Source organism: Amblyomma maculatum, chromosome 1, assembly GCF_055883805.1.
Source record: "Amblyomma maculatum isolate TAMU_Amacu chromosome 1, ASM5588380v1, whole genome shotgun sequence".
NCBI classification, from domain to species: Eukaryota; Metazoa; Arthropoda; class Arachnida; order Ixodida; family Ixodidae; genus Amblyomma; species Amblyomma maculatum.
The window spans coordinates 396,770,649-396,788,223 of NC_139344.1; the positions used below are offsets into that span (position 1 = coordinate 396,770,649).

Genomic DNA, 17,575 nt, shown 5'->3' on the forward strand with positions numbered 1-17,575 from the left:
TTTCGCCTCCATCAGAACGTGGTTGCCGCGTTCTGGATCGAACCTGGGTGTGCCCCGCTTGTTATTAGTAAAGTGCCCCAAGCATGGCGTTATGAGCGGCTTATTTTACCATAGAGCACGTTGGTAAGGCCGGCAGTGCCACTATCGCCTATCATTGTACCTAGTACATTGGACAAGAAATTATCGAATATTTGTGCAGGCCTGGTGAATGCCATTTGATTCAAGTCATTGAGTGTACCCAGGTTAGATTGTCACCTTGTTGCAACTGTAACAGGGGTATAAGTCTGCTTGCATGTCTTTCCTTTTTTTTCTTTCTCTTAATTTTCCTTCTTCTATTCCTTGCAGCTGATTCGTCGTCACGCTGTTGAGAGCTCCCAGTCATGGCTGCCTATGCAGATTGGAGGAAGATTGCTGCCTGTGCATTTTGCTAGTCTGGTGTATGGCCACAAGTCTTTTCCTGAGGTGTGCTTGCTTCACCAAAAATGCTGCTCAGGTTGAAGGGTGGCGTAACTTGTTCAGTATTCGGTTAACGCCCTCTGCCTTGGTGCCGGGCAATGTTTTTTTTTTTTTTTTTTTTATATATGCTGCAGGGCTGCCGTGCATCTTTTTATAATTTTTTAAAATTCAGCTAGAAGGTTTAATGAGCATGGTGAGTGTAGAGTCTATGGAGCAGGATCAATCAATTAGTGCCGAATTTGTTTCATTTCTCTGCTTTTTAGCTTTTTATTGCCTTGTAAAATTCATATAGGTCGCCTAATGATCTTGGCACTGTGTGGATGTCTTATCGAAAGCCGTGTCACTTCACTATCCTTTGCAGATGTTTTGTCTGTTCTGTGTGTTTAGTCATTCATACCCATCTTTCAAGTGCTTTTTAATGTATTTAGATAGTATTATAATTTGGAAAGCAAAGTTTAATTCGGTTTTCTTCACAACAAAGCAGTGATTAGCATGTACCAAAAGAGATATACAGTAAAACCTCGGTGATACGAATCCGGTTGATACGAATTTCGGGATGATACAGATCTGCGAAATTCCCCGGCCGAAGTGCACTATGTACAGTCGTGAGCAAAAGTGGTATACAACACTCATCCAGTGACAGAGCTTGGGAAAATTGCTTAAAAATGCCGCCTAGCGACAGCGCAAGAGACAGCGACAGTGACACATGCATGTGGATAAAATGGGGCACTGCCACTATTGTCCCAATCACAGATAGCTGTTGCTAGATGAAGTTGGCATGCAGTTTTCGCGAGCTCCGCCACCGGCTGAGTGTTGTATACCACTTTTGCTCACGACTGTACAATGTGCAAAATTTCGGATGTTCAGAACGCTCACCCGCTCCGCTACAGATGATACGAACGCGCGAACTGTGACCACAACCTTGAGCACTACACACTGCCCGCAGATATTTTACTCCGTGATCGCCAGCCACGCTCTACTCATCACGAGGAGTCTGCGGCGTCACGTGGCAGGCACGTCGCCATCTCCTGTCATGATATACGGCCCGCACGTCGCCCACGTCGCAACAGCCTGTCGTGCGCTGTACACGCCGCGAGTGACGAGCTGGAACTGCGCGACCGTAGTAAACCTTATCGGCCCTAAACAATACGCGCGACGGCCTTTTCAATGCTTCTGCATACTTATTTTTGTTTGTTCTGATAATACGAATTTTTCCGCGGCCCTGTGATGTTCGTATCACCGAGGTTCTGCTGTACTACTTTCCTCTTGCCGTGTGCAAAACTCCGCCCTTGTTTCTGTGCTTTTAGCTGCGGCGCCAATTGCCATTTTTTAGCTCTCTTTTAGACGTTTTGTCCTAGCTACTGATTCTGTCAGATTTATTGGCCATGATGAGTGAGAGGTGATAGTGTATTGCACAGTCTTCCTCACCGGGCATTGTGTTCTCGGGCACCATATCAGTACCGGCAGTTTGATGTGACCCTGCAGTGTAGTAGTTTTATCCTCTCACTTCCTTGTAGTGATGGCTGTCGGCTGATTTTATCACTTTATCGCGGTATTGTTGGCCCCACTTACAGCCGCCTCGTATCTCGTTTCAGACAAATGTTCAAGATTTTAGGGATGGAAACGCAGCCACTTGGCAGTGCTTATTAGGAAAAATGACACAATTTTTTTTGCCATGCAGGTATACCGCAGCAGAAGTTCTCTATTGCTGTTGATCATTTAAATTCATTTAACTGATATGAATGGCTCATTGCTGCGCCTTTTGTTAGTGGGCTCAGCTATGAATAATGGGCTGTGAAAGCAGTGCACTTGTTTCATTGGTCTCCCTGCTTCATTCTTGGTCTGAAATCTGGAACTTGTTGGGCACTAACTTGTCATTTCCAACTTGTCATTTTTCTTTTTTTCTGTGTCAAATACGAATTGCAGCGTCACTTGTCCGCTTGCAGAAACATGTTGTTAGCTCTGTTCTCGTGTCAGATTCATCTGCCCCTTTTCCTTTTATCACTTTCTTTTGCAATACCCTGTGCCAAAAGCTTTATTGCAAAGCGTGCAAGTTCCCTCTGTGAAATTTGCTTTCGGTTGTGTTCTTGGTTCAGGTTGAGTGCATTTTGTTGCGGATTTGTGGTTTTGCATTCGGCTCCCTAGTAAGAAGTTTCCTGTATACTGCAGAAATGGGGAACGGGGGATTGAGAAGCTTTGAGCAGGCGGCGAGGGAAGAGTTCTGTTCTGCATTGTCTTGCATTTTTCACTTTTTTTTTTCTTTGCACAACTTTCGAGTCTGAAAGCAAAAACTGAACCGTGTTGTATGGGCAGCGCTGATTTGTCGGCTCGCTGCCACCGATGTCTTGGTCAGGCCATAACACTACCATTGCTCAAGAGAAGGCTGAAGACTGTCACTGCAGCCCTCTCCCTCGTGCCTACTGTTTGCAAGCAGGCAGATATATCGCAAGTCTCGCAGTGTGCTGCTGTCTCGCTTGGGGAGCTGGTACTAGTGCTTCTGTGATTGTGTCTGTTTGGCACCGAAGAACACATTCTCAGGGTGTTTTGGTATTCTGGTGGCCATGGCTTTCTTTATGCACAATCTGAGCACGTGGTCGGTCCTGGCCTCTCAGGTGTTCGTCGGGTACACCTGCTCGAAGCTGCCGACGCTTTTGCAATGAGCAATAGCTTTTGCCCACATTCAGTTTGAATCCTTTGCTTGCTGCATGCATTCCATCGACCGGTCTGTTTGCTTGCCAGTAATGCTCACCAGAGGCCAAAAGAGAAAAGTAAGCAGCAAAGGGGGCAGGCGTTCCTGTCAAATGCAGCAAACAGACCACGCTGTTGGGTGTGCCCTTATCGGTGTTAGCATTTGGGCACTTGCATACTTAGCACATTGGAACCTGGTAGTTCACTGAAGTCTCTACTGTGTCGCCTCTGTGACAACGATGTTAACGCCGTCTGTGTTGCAAGTGTACAATGAAGGCCAGGCACGAGCTGTCTGCAGAAGTTGAAGAAACAACCATGTGTTGACCTTCACCAGTGATGTGGGACTTTGGCTAAGACTGTTGAACGCCACCTGTCTCGTCAGTTTGATTATTATTATTTTTTTTTGCATGCAGCGCCATTGCCATGTGATATGTGTTGTCGTGCAAGGAACGCCCATCCAGGTTTTTTGCAAGGAGGAGGAGAGCCTTCTTCTGTAGACAGGTCGGCATTACAGGAGGGGTGTGATGCCTGTTGTCCTCCTGGTATGGGCAGTCTGTAAATAGAAACCTGTAGATACAAGGAACAGTGAGAGTTTTATATTTTTGGAGCAGGAATAAGTGTATGCTATATCCTCTTCACACACGCGGACAAAGAAAAGACTAAACCTCAATTTCTATACCTGAGACTGTGCATCAACACTAGTTTATGTGCTGCTTGTGGGCAATTAGCATTGTATAAGCGAAGATTTGACTGACCGAATCCTGTGCCCTCTCCCAATCCTCCTTTATTTTTTTTCTACTAATTTTCTTAGATCGGTTGTATATGTTGAGACCCTTGATGATAGAAGAAAATACTGTTTTATTTTATACATATATATATATAAATATATAAATAATTATAAATACGAAGATATGAAGATTATATATATATAGCTATGTAAGTGTTTTCTACATGCTTTGGTTTTCAAGCCCGAGGCAAGCTTTACCTTTGTGAGTCCGTGTCACGTGCCGTAATTTAGGCACTTTTGTATAGATAACAAATAAAGAGATGGATAAAGAAGTGCGAGCGGGGCATCCGTGTCACCTTATTTGCGCGAAACGACTCTGCCCGTCAGCGTTTCGTAGCTCGTACATGCGCTAGGACTGTCCGAGAGCGAGCCGCATCGCGTACTCACCGTCCAGCGGAGCGCAGCTCCAGGAAACCTGGATGCAATCTCTTGTGCGACGTCGCGGCCGGGCGGCTGAGGACGCTCCTAACGGGAGCCCGTTGTGGCGGAGGAGAGATGTCGCGCTCCGGACAGGTGTCCGTCGGGTGACGCAGCGAATGCCGCTGGTCTTTGAGCAAGAGCCGTCGTTTCATTGAGGAAAGGGTGGCCCAGAGTCCTGCGCGCGATTGAAAGTAGTCTACGGGCGTATTGATTTGGTCGGAGGCCGATGCTGGTTGCCCGGGCAACGAGAGCACGGCGGGGCGCAGGCGCACTGGGCCGGCGTGTCTTGGGGGATCGCGGGAAGCTGATCGCGAGCAGCCCCGGCATCTTAGCGCGGGCCCTTTCCTCTAGCTCCGAGAACGGGGAGCCCCCCGTGATGGAAACTTAGCGGCGGCGCGCTTTTTCCGAGGAAGACCAGCGCGGTTTCCTCGGGACTAGGAGCTGCTAGCTCGCTGGCTGCTGCTGGAGTGTGGGCGACGGTCGCCGATGCGGCGCACGGGCCGGGGAGCGCGCTCCGCTCGGCCCCTTTCGGCTCGATGAGGGCCGCGACCCCAGCACTGTTCCCGGCGACCGACGGCAAGCGAAGGTGAGTCACGCCGCCGGCCTCGGTGGTAGGCCGACGACCACGCAGCCCGGTCCGCAACCGCAGACGAACCGTCGGCTTTGAGATCGAACGCGCGTCCGGGGTCTCGCGGGATGCCCGAGATCAAATCGGCGGCACGGCAGGCACGCGCGCGCAGTTCCCGGTGTCTGCTACGGCCGTCTTTTCGTCTGTCATGTTACTCTTGACCGTCGCCGAACCGGCCCTGTCGGCAACGTTTTCTCGCGGCGGGTCTCGCATTATATGGCCTAGTTGGTACGTTAACTGCGTTCGGTTGCCCTTTTTTTTTAGCCTGTTTGTTTAACCGCCGTTGCAGAACATCTCTTCATCGTGCACGGAGGAAAGTTACGCAAAGTAGGCCTAGCAGGTTGCAGTGTACCACGCCGCGAGAGCACGTCTGCATGCAGTTCAGTGGCCTGCGCTGCCAGTTCGCCGCCGCAGAGGGACCGCCGGGTTGACCCAGCGGTAGTTATTTGCACTTGCCCAGCGCCGCGGTCGAACTCCTGTCAATCGTTTGAGGGCAACTGTCGTTGGACTGAGGTTTTTGCGAGACGGCAAATTGTGCGGTATCGACGTCGGTGCTGCCGCGTGTCGCCACTGCGGTCTTTTTTTCTGCCAATGGCTCCGCACCGTAAAACGCACTTCGCGAGACGGCGGCCCTTTTTATTTTTTTGTCTGTCGCCGTGCCGTTGCGAGGAAGCGACACGTGCCTTGCGATCTGTGAAGGTGACAGGCGTGGACCCAAAGTCTCGCTTCGGCATGATGTCGAGGTGGTGTTTTATGCGGATCGGGTGCACGTAAATGGCGTGAGGCGCTCTGCCGAAACACTTGGCCGTTGGGAGAACGACTTAACCGTCGCAATTGTCCTCTGTTCCGAGTAATTAGGGGCGCGAGGATCCTTCAAAATGAATCTGACGTTGCGGCTAGCGCTCGGCGTTTGCTTGATCAGGGAACACGTCAGTACGCGAGGAGTGCTGGCCGCTGATTAGGCCTAAGCGATGTCACGAGTTGCACACCAGCGCGTGACGTCCGCATCGAAGTTTTTGCTCAAAACTTTTTGCGTTTCTCGAAAGCGAGAGAATCCCGTATGTTTGTCGATCAGTTTGACACTTTACCTTGTCCCTTCTCCTTACAGCGAACATAATGGAAATAAAATGTTAGTAGCCTTGGTCGATTCCACCACGATGCTGCGTGTCGTGGCTGGACCAGTGTGAAATGCTGTCATTTGTAATTTTGCCCGTTTCTTCTGATTTGAAGCGTCGAGCACTGACAGGTGCATCTTGGTAAGAAAGAAAAATGAACGCAGGTCCACCAGTTGATTATGTACCACGACCAGTGACCAAGCGGGAACCATCCTGGCATATATATCGGTCTCCTTCAGTTAACTCTCAAAGCACGGTTCTTACCGAATCAAAGTCAGTGAGCCATGCAGGTCATGGTAGTCTGCTTGCGTTATTAAAGATAAGTCTTTGTTATGCCGGCGCTCGCGGACTGTTAGTTTCCGAATGAATTATATTTTACTCGACGCTGTTAGTCCTTGCTGATTACCAGTTTGAAAAAAATTAATTCTTCCGAGTTTGGATGCGGGCGAAGTGCTAACATGTTTCCTTTGCGATGACGCTTCGGATGATCCGCGTCTGCTGGAATCGCAGGTTCAGTTGCCGGCGGTGGTTTCATTGCCTCGGTAAGAGCGACTCGCAAACACTTCTGTATTGACAATGAGCGCACCTGAAGCGTAAAATTGTAAAAATGTTGTAAACATCTTCAGAAAGTTAGCAATGACTGTGCAGGTTAGTGGCTTTTCAAATGACAGTGCAACAATGAGCTATGAAAAACGCTATGGTTTAAAGCTCTGGTTTGAGATCGACCGTAACGATAAACTGCACTTGAAAACTGCGAAGTTGCGGGTTGCGACAAGGCAAAGAAAAGCGGATGGAACACTTGATGCGAGCCTGGTAGAATCGTGTTGCTGATCTGATCTGTTTCGTTGTTATGGGCTGTTTGCTTTCTTTATATTAATATTTGTAATTGGCAATAAAATTTCGCACGTATGGTTAGTGTTGAGCGTAAACAGGCTTGTACAATTGTTCGCGATAATTTATCGGTTTTATTGTCGCCTCATACCTGATCAGAAATTCAGGAGACAAATTAAGGAACCCGAATCGGGGTGCTATTCAGTTAGGGCTCAATATAATTAATTATTTGCAACGGCCGATTTAGGACAGATTAAAACTGGAGCTGATGCTATGTTCATCTCTGGAGATTCTAAACATTCACGAGGACATTTTTTTTTTCTTAAAAGAAATGTGTAGCGCACACTTTCCATTCACTTACATATTCGGATCTGCTATGGTTCTCGTGCGGGCTGGGTGTTTTTTTTTTTTTTTTTGAGACTTCCCTTCTGTTATGGAAGTGCCCCTTCTGGCGTCATCACTGACAGTAAAACAATGTCATCCGCCGGCTTCGTTGTAAGAGAAGATAAGATGCAAAAGCAACGAAACATGTGACGTGCTGCCTCTGGTTTCCTTGCTGTTCGTTATTTTCTTTTGCTGCACACTTCTTGCGGAATCGTGCGTACTCTTGCCTCCCCTCCAACCTCTCCTTTCAAAAACTGTTTATTCATTTGCATCAAGCGCTGCTAAGACTCCCGTGCGAGTACCGCTACACTCTGTCCAAAACATGACATGAGGAGAAGTTCCCGTCAGTCCTGCGCAGGGCTGGGCAAGATACTTCGATACCGATACTCGATACCCTAAAAATTGTATTTCCGATGCCGATACAAGACACAGGACCGAAATTGAGTTTCGATACAGATACTCGGTACTGTATCGTCGATACTTCGATACATCACAGAAATCTTAATATAATAAAGGTGGTAGTACGGTTAGCGGCATTAGGAAATGTTACCTTGCTTTCTGGAAATTTTAGAGCATTCCTATAGCGCAGTTTTTCTTAAATGGCTTAACGAATACGCCAGCACGGAGTTATTGCTTGGGCAGCTGCCCTTGTCAGAACTTTACATTGAATTGAAGCCATGTTTACAGTTAAGCGATTGCTTCTAAAAGCAGCCTAGCGAAATATTTCTTTAAACTAATGCTCTTCGTGCTAACCGACCTGTGAGAACTTGGCTATACATACAAACAAAAAGGTGCAACCTGCGTGCGTTTGGAGAACTGAGCAGTTATATTGCCAATAGTGCGATAACAAGCTTTTGAAACTGAATATTGTTGAAAGTAGAAGGAAAACAAGAAAAATAAAATGTCTAAACGTTATTTAGTCCGGTAAGAGCGTGACGTGGGCGTGCTAAAAGCGACGCAAATGAGAATAAACCTCTCTACATACGCACACGAGCACATCGCAGTGTTGTATTAGATGAAGATACCTTTTATCAACGGGTAAGAGTGAACCATAGCCGTGTTGACTCAAGCATCCTGGAGATAGGAATCTCGAGGGTCACTAGCGTCGCTGGATAACTACGGCTGGTTGTAGATACAAGATAGAAGTATCTTTTTTTAACAGAAAGTGGCTAATATGGGGAAAATCAATTCGCATATTTCAAAAAATAAAGTTTTATCCAAGGTTTGCTCAAATGGTTTTCGCAAAAAAAAAAAAAAAAATAATAAATTGTTTGACAACGCATAATTTGTTATTCGAACTGTGCTGGAGAACTGCAGTCATAACCTTCATGTCGCGCATTTCATAAAATTTTGGACGTAATATTTTTTCCAGAAAAAGACTAGTGAAAGCCTGTTCCCTGTGAAGTTGCAAAGGATGGATTTGTTTTCCGTCAAACGCCGTAACTACAAGAACGCGGAATCCCGGCCTCGGCGACAGCTTTTCGATGGAGGCGAAAAGCAAGGCGCCCGTGTGCTGTGCGATGTCAGTGCACGTTAAAGAACCCCAGGTGGTCGAAATTTCCGGAGCCCTCCACTACGGCGTCTCTCATAGCCTGAGTTGCTTTGGGACGTTAAACCCCACAAACCAACCTACAAGAACGTGGTTAGCCGACTGCATCGTGGCGGACTGAGGCCTTAGAAGCTTGGGTTCTTGCCGCCAAACAGAGCCGGCACGCGGAGCCCAGGGGTTCAGGGTTGTGCTTAAGTTGCTGCGTCCGACAGCACTGAGGGCACTGCTTGACGAGAATCAAATGCCGCAGAGACGGGGGGCGGATGGCAAAGGGTGGAAAGAGCGGGTACTGCAGTGTGCGTAATTCCTACTGCGTGTTCGCCTTGCGTTTCCACTTTGTTCATATCTCTCGTGTGTCTGGGTGCTTTAAAGTAAAGCACATCGAGAGCACCTACTTACCATTGATTCCATCACTTTTAAAGAAAGGGAATCTGGAGATGTGTGGTTGACGCTGAGGGGTTGGAGCATTTGCAGGGAACTCAGGCGCTACTGCAAGCCGAGCTGTCTCCGGTCCTGTATTACCGTCTGAGCGAGCGCCGTCAACCTAGTCTCACAGTGGCTTCATTATTTGAAGTTTTCCTTTACTACCGAGTACCTTCAAAATACACGATACTTTAAAAATGTATTTTCGATACCGATACTCCAATACTTTCATTTTCCGCACACGATACCTAATACCGATACACAAAATGCATCTAAAGAGTATCGGAGATACATGTATCTTCGATACTGCCCATGACTGGTCCTGCGCATACGTACAACTCGTAGCTGTACAGCGAATGAACGATGGGCATCAGCATGTTTGGACATTAAAAAAGCTGCAGCTCCTTTTATAGGATGCATGTGTATATCAGAATCTAAGAACAAAGGAAAATTGAGTGTTGCCTATTTTTTTGCGTTGTTGATTGGAGTGGAAAATTGGCTGCATAATTATTTTGAAAGATAATCTTGAGGAAGTGGAATAAGAGAACCGCACGCCGTCGGGAGGGGGTTGAATCTACGCCTTTCCACGTATCGCGTGCAGTGCACTATCAAGTGGTCTTTAGCCGGCGGCTGTCCCGGTTGTGTTGTGCAGCCTAATCCTTGAGTATGTTCAACGTCAACATTCAACATCGACCCTGACGTTGAATGCAGAATGCGACAGAACGAAGAGGTCGCCATTGTCGGGAGAGGCCTTGTTGCTTGTATGTTGCTTGTTGCTCGAGTCAGTTTATTTCTTCTCCAACTGAATTACTTTTCCAGTTTTCCTCCACCAATTCTCTGAACTAGCTTCTAGGGTGAATGTTCACGGGAAAGACACAGCATCGTTTTCGTAGCCGGAGGGGGTCTTCGGCGAACACGGAAGAAGGCGACATGGGCACTTGATCCGCCGGCACGCCCGTGTTTTAAAGAAAAAGGCAGATAGGAAAGTTTGGTTTCGTTGGTGTCGTTTGATAACGTCTTAAAGAGACTCGGGCTATGAGAGAGAGAGACGCCGTAGTGGATGGCTCCGGAAATTCCGATGAGGACTCCGGAAATTCCGATTACCTGGTGTTCTTTAACGTTAACAAAAACTACACAGTACACGGACTCCTTGCATTTTGCCTCGATCGAAAAGCGGACGCGTAGTGGTCGGGATTCGAACCCGCGTCCTTGGGTACAGTAGTCGAGCGCCCTACCACTGAGCCACTGCGGCGGAGCAAACAGAAAAGAACTCCGCGCAAGGGCCACATCATTTTGAACGGCATTTTGAAGCATGAAGAGCCCACTTGATTGACGACATATATACGCAAGCCCAGAATTCTGGGGTACCTTTCAATTGGGAAGCAGTGTGGGATATTGTAAGATACTGTTATGCACACCTTGATGGCAAATGTCTCAGCTTCCGATGCTTGGTAGAATTTTGCTTTTGAAGTTCCGTAGAAGACCAATGAGATGCATTTTTAAGTAATTGTTTCGCTATTGTGGAATACCGTAAAATACGTTTATGAACATATTGATGGAAATGGCCTAACCTTCCGATGCGCGGTAATATTTTGCTTCAGAAGCTCGTTCCGCTTTCGCAACAGATAAGTTAGACTTCCATAGAAAACCAGTGGGGCGCGTTTTTGAAAATGAATAGAAAAAGAAAAGAAAAAGAAACCTGCCGAGGGAACATCTGCGAATAATGTTAAACAATGTGAAAAAAAAAAAAAAAGTTCATTATCTCTACTCTCCTAAAAGTACAGCACATCTGGGTGTGGTTCTTGTTTCTTTTCTTTCTCATTTTTTTTTAAATATGAGCACTAAGTACTAATTGAGCGGTAACAAGTAAAAAAAAAAAAAGTTTAATAGCTTAGGTAAATATCTCAACTGGCACGGTCCAAAGGTAAATAATTTGGCAAGAAATGCAAACCTTATATGAGCATGTAGAATCCGTGCATTAATGTGCGTATAGTAATGTTTTGCTTGCAAGCGGCCCGTAAATGAGCTAGTGTGCTTGCATCGCCACTCGAAGCGCTGCAAACACGATGGCTCTATAGTTACTATATAGTCTATATAGCAACTCTAGACAGCTCGAGTCACCGCTACGGACAGCTTTTTTCGCTGCCAGGCTGCAGCTGCTGCACCATCGCCCTACTTTGTGGGATCAGCACCACACTATCGTGACTCCTACGCATGACCAGCTTAGCCCTTTGACACGAGTATGTGCAGAGCGACCTGTTCATGTGCGTCACATAGAAGTTATTTTTCTTCAGAATGATTTCACACCCTCCATTTTGCAAGTCACGTTTTTTTTTATTTTGAGTACACCTCAAAGGCCCCAGTCATGAGTAATTCATGCCATATAGCAAACGCTGTAGATAATATTTCGCTGAACTAGGTGAACAGTGAAAGGGGCATCACGTTGTCCGCCATTTTCATGCAGTGATGCTTTGTCACCAGCAGTAACGTCAGTTTCTGTTTCGTTTTTTTTTTTTTTTTTGCAATTTCGACAACGTGCACTTTCGAATAACGTCCACGATATTTAGGATGCTTGCTTGGTAAGTTGAGGTGTTTCGATGTAAGCATTTTTATAAATTATGATATTTTGTGCAAAAATTTTGAACATCTCTCCAAAAGACTAACCTTTGGCATTTTGAACTGGAACGATTGGTTTTAAAGCCATGGTGTACTTATGTAGGTGAAAAAAAAAAAGTTTATTTTCGGCAGAAACAAAGATGGCGTCTCAGAAAGGTGCTCTGGTATCTTTGTTGAACATCTCTCCAAAAGACTAACCTTTGCTATTTTGAGCTGTAACGATTGGTTTTAAAGCCATGGTGTACTATTTAGGTAAAAAGAAAAAAAATAGTTTATTTTTGGCAGAAACAAAGATGGCGTCTCTGAAAGGAGCTCTGGTATCTTTATTGAACATCTCTCCAAAAGACTAACCTTTGCTATTTTGAGCTGTAACGATTTGTTTTAAAGCCATGGTGTACTATTTAGGTGAAAAAAAAAATAAAAACATGTTTATTTTCGGCTGATACAAAGATGGCGTCTTTGAAAGGGCTGTTATCTTTATTGCGGCGGTAGCCGAACACTTCTAGCTCTTCTAATACACGCTCTCTCTTGGTTTGACATACTTGTGGGCTTCGAGTCCAGGGTTGGGACTGAATCTCGAGAGTCCATCGCTAATTACCGCGTTTTTCCACAACCCTTGTCTTGCCCTTCGGTTTCAAGTAACGACAGACCACCGTGTCGTGTTCACACCCCCGGGCAAGATACATGTGGGTGAGCCCGCCAGCCCGTCTTAATGCGCCACTACTTTATAAGGGCGGAACATCGTTGAGTAGCTTGCTCACAGCTTGGCCCAACGCTGAAGCACAGTTCGAAATCTCATCCTTGCGCGGAGAAACGTGTTTGCCTGCATCAGTCCTTGAGGTATACGTATCATGCATGCGCCCGCGCGCTAAGAACCTCGCATAATTCGCCTTTAATTAGCTTCGGAATTGCGAAATTGCGAGAATACCTGTGCTAGGCACAATGTGGGTAGCTGTGAATCCGGCGTACCAGCCAAGAGCTCGATATTGGAACCGATCGTATCTGGGACCAAGTCCCTGGGCGGTGTGCAAAGCACGCGCGTCTCTTAGGACACGGTAAACATATGCCTATTGCATAGGTTTTCAAGCATTCGCTGGAGCTTCCGACAGATGGTCCGTGAAATATTCGCGCCTCCTCATTCCACTCTCCTTTCAGCCCTCATTTATTTATTTATTTAGACAGTATTACTAACCTTGCAAAAGGCCGTAAGTAGGAGGGGAAATACAGTTCAAAATACAAAATAAATGCATCAAAACACTGTTCATGTAATAAATGAAATGAAGAACGGCTTCATGAAGAGGAGCGTTCAGCAAGCAGTAAAGGCATGATTAAAAAAACGGAAAACGGAAATCTAAATCGTGTTGCCCCCCCCCCCCCCCCCCCCCTCAAAAAAAAAAAAATGCAGCGCAGGTTGCGCGTTGAAAGGAAAACAGCAATATAACGTCATTAACCGCGCATTGACACCACACTGTGCCAATACATAATGTTTCACAGTTTGGGAACATAACATGAATTAACCCAGGCAAGTCAGTTTCCTGCGCCCACCCCATTCTCCCTTTTAATTACGTTTACTGCATTCAGACCGCATCGATAGCTTTTTAGAGTGCAGCTTTTTGGCGCTCGTTCCTAGGTTTCGCGGCGTCGGCGTTGTCTCTCGTAACCAGCTCCACTTTTACTCCCACCTTCCTTCCCTTACGGCGCGATTCAGGTGTCCACAGAAACAAGTGTGACAAATACTGCGCCTTTCCATTCCCGTGAACCAATTATGAAAGGCACGCTTCACAGCTCAAGTGGAAGACGTGATCACACATGGTACATACTGCAAAGATAATTCATGAATAATGCCGCCCACACCGAACTGCAGGGTAACATGTGCAGTAACCGAGAATTCACACACTCACAGAGAAAAACATCATATTTTGATGTAGACAAGTGTTATTGTTTCAAATCACTGGAAATTGAGCAAATAATACGCTCCAGAATAAGTATTACATCTAGCCAAAGAGCACGGTTAAAGCTCTAGCTTTTTCACGCGGCGTTCATCCTGTTGATTTTTGTCGAGCTCGTCGTCAACAGAGTGGTGCTAAGGAAAGATAAAACGGCAAACGTGATTACTGAAGGAGGAGGAGGAGAAAACATTTATTGACAATGAAATGATTTGGGAAGGGAGGAGCGCATGGTTGTGGAGCTGAGTGGCAGACCCTATTCCGGGACGCCATTGGCCGCCGCCGCTGCCCGAGCTCTCTGGACCAGGGCACGCTGGGCCTCCAGGTCCGAGCTGGACAGGGCCGCCTCCCAGGCCTCCCTAGATGGCTGTTTTATAACTTTTATTTTTGTATTTTGCTGGCAGGCCCACACCATGTGGTGTAGGTCAGCATACTGCCCGCAGAATTTGCATCTGCCCGTGGATGTCGGGTCCACGTGTTTTAGTATGGCGGGATTTAGAAAACACCTGGTTTGGAGCCGTCTAAGGTGGCACTCCTCAGATCTGTCGAGACCTTTGGCGGGTCCCGGGAGTGCCCTTATGCTGAGGCGTAAGTAATTTGTAATGTCCGCATAAGTTATGAGCGGGATTGGTATGGTTGCCTCGGTAGAACCGAAGGATTCAGCAGAACCCCGGAGGAGGAACTCTCGGGCAGCCGTGTGAGCGGTCTCGTTCCCCTCCACCCCCTTGTGACCGGGCACCCATATAGCCCGATTTTTTTTACTAATAGCCGAATCTGAATTTTTCGTATGTGCCAATAATATTCTGCGGGCGAGTGGCACTATCCTACCCCGCATGTAATTTCGGCAGGCCTGTTGCGAGTCGGGTATTATGTAGGATGTGTCGCAGTGGGTGGCGGCCAGTGCAATCGCCACTTCCTCCAACATTAGCGCGTCGTTAGTTTTTACTGAGAGCCCGTTCACCTGCCTTCCTTCGTGCACAGCAGCAATGGTGCAGGTGCCATCCTCAGTGGGACCCGCTGCATCCTCGTAATATGTACCAGTCTTACTTCCATATTTGTATAAATTTTGCCCCGGCTTCACGCCTCCCCTGATTATACTCCCAATTCATGTTTTTGGTGAGAAGTTTAACCGTCAAATTATTTTTCCACACTTCCGGGATGTCCACTATGTTTTCTGTGGTGGGGAGAAGCCCGAGATTGAGGTCTCAGAGGACTTGCCTGCCGGTGCTGGTCACCGACAGCCTAGCAGCTAATTTATAGTGATACAAAGAAATACTTTGAAGAAAATTATCCAAAATGCTGAGAAGAACGTTTTCATAAAAATGTTGAGGCAGCTGTGGCACTAGCCATAGCTAGCACCGACGCGGATACAATCTTCTCCGATTCTAAATTTGCTGTCCGTAGCTTTGCTGGGGGCAGAATCTCAACTGCAGCGCAGAAAATACTGAAACTGACCAGGCAACCATACAGAGAAAGTGAGGTGATATGGGTGCCGGCTCACTCGGGGAATCCGGGAAATAAGGCGGCTCGCAACATGGCACGAGGTTTCGTCAACCGAGCCGGTGGGTCCTTCATATCCACGGGTTACTCCAAGGAGGGGCTGGCATCTTTTCATGATATCACAAGTCATTACAGATTGGAACGGCACAAATTTCCACCACCTGACAAAACGTTGGATAAGGCACAGGAGACCGCTTGGAGGAGACTCCAGACGAGATCCTTTCTTAGCCCTTACCTATTAGCAAAAATGTACCCGGATGACTTTAACCCCGCGTGCAGGTTCGGTGGCGAAACAGCCACGTATGATCACATACTATGGCAATGTAAAGAAGAACCTCTACCGGAATATCACGAATGCTCACATACTATGGCAATGTAAAGAAGAACCTCCACCGGAAGATCTAGTACAAATTCCTTCTCTTGAGCGATGGGAGGCCGTTCTGGTCAGCTCGGACCCGGGCATTCAAGCCCTGGCCACCGAGTGGGCCACTAAGGTCGCCGCCAGCCATGGACTGGAGGCCATATAGAGCGGACCGTCTGCATCTGCATTTTGACGAAATAAATGTTTTCCAATCCAAATTGCTGCACATTACCGAGTCTCGCATGTTTATAAGCAATGCGCAGACTACGACAGATACCGATCCAGAAAACCTAGGAGAAATTTGAGTAATATAATGCGTGTTTACGGCGTGTTTACTTGTGTCACATCATGCTTAGGCATTTAGCTCTGCAACATAAAAGGAAGTACGGTCGGGAATGAACATCGCATTTATCGGGTTGCAAACATATAATCACAAACATAACATCGGCTACATCGCTTGCGATTACAATGGCACAATATATACTAGCCTAAAGAAATAAGCTAGGAGCGGGATCCGCGAGACATCGGTGCCAAAGAGCATCTTCACTCGACTCTACATCAGCTAGGACACTACGCGCGCAGAAGAACAATGTTCAAAACGAAATATAGATCAAAACTGTCCTGCAACTTGCCTCGCCGGTATATAAGTTCTCAGTTGCTTTCTGTCGATCCCACTTCCCTCTTCCATTTGAGCCCCAGGGGAAATGAAAACAGCCTAGTCCTTTACAGGTTCACCCAGCGCACATCAGCACACACAAACGCTCGTAATGCTCGCTCGGTGGATCTGGCAAGCTCGTAAGTCACGTGGTCTAACACTTTTAAACAAGTACAGCCACCAGCGAGTCAGCCACAGACTCGAACAACGCAAGTTTAGCTGCTTGCACCACGCAACTGCGACTGCTCCGAGCGCCCGCCGTGATTCAACATGGCGTCGCAGCGCGAAAGAGGCGGCGTGGGGCCGGTCAAAGGATGACACCACCCTGAACGGTGGCGCTGACATCGAGGCACCCTAGCTCCGTCTCGCATGAACGCGGTGCACTGTCTGAGGGATTGCTGATCGTATCTTAGTCATCATCATCATCAGCCTGATTATACCCACTGCAGGGCGAAGGCCTCTCCCATATTTCTCCACTTAACCCGGTTCTGTGCTAGCTGCATCCACTTGACCCCTGCGAACTTCTTAATCTCATCCGCCCACCTAACTTTCTGCCGCCCCCTGCTACGCTTTCCTTCCCTTGGAATCCAGTTTGTTACCCTCAGCGACCATCGGTTATCCTCTCTTCGCACTACATGTCCTGCCCATGTCCATTTCTTCTTCTTAATTTCCACTAGAATGTCGGTAACTTGAGTTATTTCTCTGACCCACTCTGCACGCTTTCTATCTCTTAATGTTACCCCTACCATTTTTCGTTCCATAGCCCTCTGGGTTGTCCTCAACTTAAGTAGAACTCTCTTGGTTAGCCTCCACGTTTCAGCCCCATAGGTGAGTACAGGCAAGATGCAACTGTTGTATACTTTCCTCTTGAGCGATACCGGTAAGCTGCTAGTCATAATCTGCGAGTGCTTGCCAAATGCGCACCATCCCAATCTTATTCTTCTTGTTATTTCCTTTTCATGGTCTGGATCTGCGGTTACTACCTGTCCTAAGTAGACATATTCGCCTACTACTTCCAGTATTTCGCTACCTAATGTAAACTGCTGTTCCTTCCAGAGGCTGTTGAACATTACCTTAGTCTTCTGCATATTGATTTTCAAGCCTACCTGTCTACTTTTTCTGTCTAGGTCATCAATCTTTATTTGCAGTTCATCACCCGAGTTGCTTAGCAAGGCAATGTCATCAGCAAATCGCAGATTACTGAGGTATTCTCCAT

General features: G+C 47.1%; 2 protein-coding genes across 4 annotated transcripts in view; both read left to right on the forward strand.

The window, feature by feature from the left end:
* Nucleotides 1–4,209, forward strand: part of SCAR (wiskott-Aldrich syndrome protein family member 3 SCAR) — a 31,858-nt gene extending 27,649 nt beyond the window's left edge. For all 3 annotated transcript variants that reach the window (XM_084595648.1, XM_084595664.1, XM_084595655.1), the window contains one exon: nt 346–4,209. The gene's annotated coding sequence lies outside the window, so the exon portion shown is untranslated. The remainder of the gene's footprint in view (nt 1–345) is intronic.
* A 65-nt stretch (nt 4,210–4,274) lies between these two features.
* The window catches only part of LOC146208645 (protein still life, isoform SIF type 1-like), a 191,122-nt gene continuing 177,821 nt past the window's right edge, over nt 4,275–17,575 (forward strand). The window contains exon 1 of the mRNA XM_084579004.1: nt 4,275–4,937. The gene's annotated coding sequence lies outside the window, so the exon portion shown is untranslated. The remainder of the gene's footprint in view (nt 4,938–17,575) is intronic.